This window comes from Mustelus asterias, chromosome 1 (genome assembly GCF_964213995.1).
Source record: "Mustelus asterias chromosome 1, sMusAst1.hap1.1, whole genome shotgun sequence".
Lineage (NCBI taxonomy): Eukaryota > Metazoa > Chordata > Chondrichthyes > Carcharhiniformes > Triakidae > Mustelus > Mustelus asterias.
In genome coordinates, this window is record NC_135801.1 from 41,722,770 (window position 1) to 41,727,853 (window position 5,084).

The window sequence follows — 5,084 nt, forward strand, 5'->3', positions numbered from 1 at the left end:
CTCTGCTGTCTGTGTTCCATCTCATACTGCAACCTTAACTTCCAATACTGAAAGCAGGCTTTCCTCCGACAGGCCCTCCAGTTCCTCTGACCTCCTTACAGCACAATTCCCATTAAGAAGGCAGCTCACTGCCACCTTCTCAAAGGGGATGGGCAACAAATATTGGCCTAGCCAGCAATCCTCCCGTAGATTAATTTAAAAAGTCACTTGAAATTAGTGTCAAAAATAATAATTGTCTTGAAATTTCAGCAATGTCCATCATTATTATTTGATGTCAATTTCTATTTAACAGTGAATTGAATGGCCTCCTTACTCTTGACTTATGGGGGAAATTCTCCCGTCCCACCCACCACAGGAATCGTAGCGGGCGGTGTGGGGGGAGGGGAGTGGACCACTCAAAAGTGCATTGACCTCGGACAGGATTCTTCGGTTTTGGGGCGAGCATGGCTGAAGAATCCCACCCTATATTTGTGACTTTCACATGAAAATAATTTTTAAATGACTAACTCATGTTAAGATAGATCATTACACAACTTTATTGTGACAGTAAAATGGAAAAAAACCTCTTCTAATTCCTGTCCAAATAAATATGATTCGCAAAGTACTTTCATCCTGAAAACATTGCTCCTTTAAACATAGCAGGCCTCCGATACCACTATTCTGTTTTCTATTGATTGAAAAGAGCTGACTGTCTGTCTAGCCAGTTGTTTTCTATCAGTTAAAAGCCAGTGGGTTGCACTCCTGTGTAGGTTTAAGCAGGCATAGAATAGAATAGAATCCCTACAGTGCAGAAGGAGACCATTTGGCCCCTCGACCCTGCACCAACAACAATCCCACCTAGGCCCGATCCTTGCAACCCCACAAATTTACCCTGCTAATCCCCCTGATACTAAGGTGCAATTTAGCATGGCCAATCAACCTAGCCCGCACATCTTTGGAGTGTGGGATGAAACCCACACCATTCGGCCAAAAGTGGAGACAGAATTGGAACGACTGTTGAGCATGGGGACACTGGAACCCGTCACCACCAATGAATGGATCACCCCAATTGTTCCAGTTTTAAAGATAGATAGCACAGTGAGGATCTGTGGGAATTTCAAGGTTACTGTGAACCTAGCATTGTGTGTGTGAATCAATACCCACCTCATCTCATTGAGGACCTGTTTAGTGGCAGGAGGGGAGACATTTTTGAAGATGGGCTTATCACAGGCCTATCTTCAAATGGGTGTTGCGGAAGAGTTCTCTATGAACTTCTCTATGAACGGTATGTTTTGTCTGTATAGCGTGCAAGAAACAATACTTTTCTCTGTATGTTAGTACATGTGACAATAATAAATTGAATCAAATCAAATCAAGGAGTCTCAACCACCTCTGACGGTAACTCATCGAGGACTTTTCTGCTACGTGTCTTCCCTTCAGCATCACGTCGGTGCCAGCCCTTTTCCAGAGAGCAATACATCAAATTCTAAGTGGGTTACCTGGGGTCCAGTGTCACGTGGATGATATTTTGGTGACAGCTCCACTGAGGAGGAGCATTTGAAGAAACTAGGAGAGATCTCAGGGGGTTGCAGGAGCATAGCTTGCAAGTAAAGAAAACAAAATGCAAATTCTTTAAAGATTCGATTGAATACTTGGGCCATGTCATTGATAGCAAAGGCCTACACCAGGCACCCACAAAAATGAAGGCCATTATGAAGGTTCCTGGACCAGGGAAAACATTGCAATTGTGATCATTCCTGGGGTTGGTAAAGTATTATGGCAAGCTCATGCCAGATCTGGCCACCATATTGAAACAATTACACCAACTGCTTGGTAAAGGCCGACCATGGAGGGGGACGCAGGGTGTGAGGAGGCTTACCAGGAGGTAAAACATGCTTAAGAAGGTCAGAAGTGCTAACCCATTTAGACCTGAAGTTGCCACCGCAATTGGCCTGTGATGCCTCGCCTTATGGGGTTGTCAGTTCAGTTCATTTATTAGTGTCACAAGTAGGTTGACATTAACATTGCAAAGAAGTTACTGTGAAAATCCCTAATGGGGTTGGCATTGTATTGTTGCATATATTGTCAAATGGAGAGGAAAGACCCATTGCCTTTGTGTCAAGATCTTTGACAAAAACAGAGGAAAACGATGCCCAGGTCGAAAAGGAAGGATTCAATATTATGTTTGGTGTGAAGAAATTCTCACATTACATTTAAATCAGCCTGATTTATATCCCTACCAGCCCAGGAGGTGGGAGTTGCCCATATTGGGGGGATGTCGATTGTGGAGAAAGAGAGTTATCATCCTTCCTCTGTTAAGAGGAATGGTGCTGGAAAAAGTGCACCAAGGGCACCTGAGCATGGTGCGAATGAAGGAGATTGCCAGGAGCTATTTTTGATGGCCGAGTGTAGACTCACAGATCGAGGAGAAAGCAGATACTTGGGAATCATGCGCTCTAGTATGGAAGGCGCTGCCATTCATCCATGGGAATGGCCTGAAGCTCCTTGGCAAAGGATCCATGCAGTCTTTGCAGGTCCGGTGGAAGAACAAATGCTATTGATGGTGGTCGATGACCATTCTAAGTGGCCAGAAGCGGCAATCATTAAGTTGGTTTTCCACAGAGGTGACAATAGATCAACTTTATGAATTGTTTGCTAGATTTGGAAATCCCAAACAAGTGGTGAGTGACAATGATGCATTTGCGGTGAAGGAGTTTGGGGAGTACCTCGACCACCAATGAGTCCAACATGTTTGGTCAGCTCCCTACCACCCAGCAACAAATGGCCTGGCGGAAAGGTTTGTCCAGACTTTGAAGCAGATGCTGAAATCTTCCCAAGGGAAGAGTTCCCTTGGAAAATGAGTGAATCAACTTCTCAGTATGTATCATAATACACCACATGCAATGACCCAGTGTTCTCCGGTGTCATAAATGTTTGGTCACAAACTGAGGACTACTAACATACTATACTCCTTATACACCTATGACTGTGTGGCTAAATTCCATGCCAACTGCATTTTCAAGTTTGCCAATGACACCACCGTGGTGGGTTGGATCTCAAAAAATGATGAGACTGAGTACAGGAAAGAGATAGAGAATCTGGTGAACTGGTGCGACAACAATAATCTCTCCCTCAATGTCATTAGAACGAAAGAGATAGTCATCAACTTCAGGAAGTGTAGTGGAGGACATACCCTGTCTACATCAACAGGGATGAAGTAGACCTGGTTGAGAGCTTCAAGTTTCTAGTGTCCAGAACACAAACAACCTGACCATGTCCCTCCACGCTGATGCTATAGTTAGGAAAACCCCAACTTTCTCAGGAGGTTAAGGAAATTCGGCATGTCCACTACAACTCTCATCAATTTCTACAGATGCATCACAAAAAGCACCCTTTTCAGATGTATCACAGGTTGGTGTGGCTCCTGCTCTGACCAAGAAACTGCAAAGGGTTGTGAATGTAGCCCAGTCCATCACTCAAACCAGCCTCCCATCCACTGACTCTGTCTACACTACCCGCTGCCTCGGAAAAGCAGCCAGCATAAGTAAGGAGCCCACGCACCCCGGACATACTCTCTTCCACTTTCTTCTGTCGGGAAAAAAATTCAAAAGTCTGAGAACACGTACCAACCGACTCAAGAACAGCTTCTTCCCTGCTGCTGTCAGACTTTTGAATAAACCTATCTCGCACTAAGTTGATCTTTCTCTACACCCTAGCCATGACTCTAATACTATATTTTGCACCCTCACCTTCCCTTCTCCCCTATGTACTCTATGAATGGTATGCTTTGTCTATAGCACAAGAAACAATACTTTTCACTGTATCTCAATACATGTGACAATAATAAATCAAATCAAATAAAAAAAACAATACGGCTTCCACTCCTCACAGTACTGAAAGTATCCGAATGCAACTCACTGCTGACATTTGTCACTGTACTGACTGTGCTCATGGAGCTTTGTCCCAGTTCACCTTTTCTGAAGCGTCTAATTTCTTTCACTGATTTGTGTAACAGCTCGGGATGTTTCTCCAAGTTAAAAGTGTTCTATAAACGGGGATAGTTCTTAAGAACTTACAGGACTTCTGAGAATTTACTTTAATGTTTGGAGCATTGGTTTGAAATTGCAAAAAGACCCAAAATGAAATTTCCATCGGTCCAGACTCGCAGCAGAGGATGGCCCAGTGCTTTCCTGGCTGACCCAGGCTTCCTAGACATCAACAGTGTCAGCTTCCTGTCATTGTTAACAAGAGAGGAAAATTCTCCGGCCGCAGTGATTGGTACAAAGCCAGTATGTGCTCAGAATACCTTTCAGAGGGAAATTCTAACCAGTGCAAAGATATACAAATCCACTCTAAAAAAATAAGTGTGGCAGAAAATTAAATAAAACTTCTCTTTTAAAACCATTTAATGTTAGTGATATTTAGGTATTTTGAAATATAAATTTTATATTGTATTTTATATTATAAAGAATTTAAAGACTTGCTAATAGATTCTTTAATTGGTATGTATGACCATCAATTTGAAGCAGGTCTTTTGACTTGATTCATTGTCACATGTATTAGTACGCAGAGAAAAGTATTGTTTCATGCGCATGGTGGCACAGTGGTTAGCACTGCTGCCTCACAGCGCCAGGGACCCGGGTTCGATTCCCGGCTTGGGTGACTGGCTGTGTGGAGTTTGTACGTTCTCCCCGTGTCTGCGTGGGTTTCCTCTGGGTGCTCTGGTTTCCTCCCACACTCCAAAGACGTGCTGGTTAGGTGAATTGGCTATGCTAAATTCTCCCTCAGTGTATCCGAACAGGCGCCGGATTGTGGCGAATAGGGGATTTTCACAGTAACTTCATTGCAGTGTGAATGTAAGCCTACTTGTGACTAATAAATAAGCTTTACTTTACAATACAGACAAAGCATACCGTTCATCGAGAAGGAAAGGAGAGGGTGCAGGATGTAGTGTTACAGTCATAGCTAGGGTGCAAGCAAGGCTTACATTAAGACTGCAATGAAGCTACTGTGAAATTCCCCTAGTCGCCACAGTCGGTGCCTGTTCAGATCAATGCACCTAACTAACACGTCTTTCAAAATGTGAGAGGAAACCGGAGCATGGA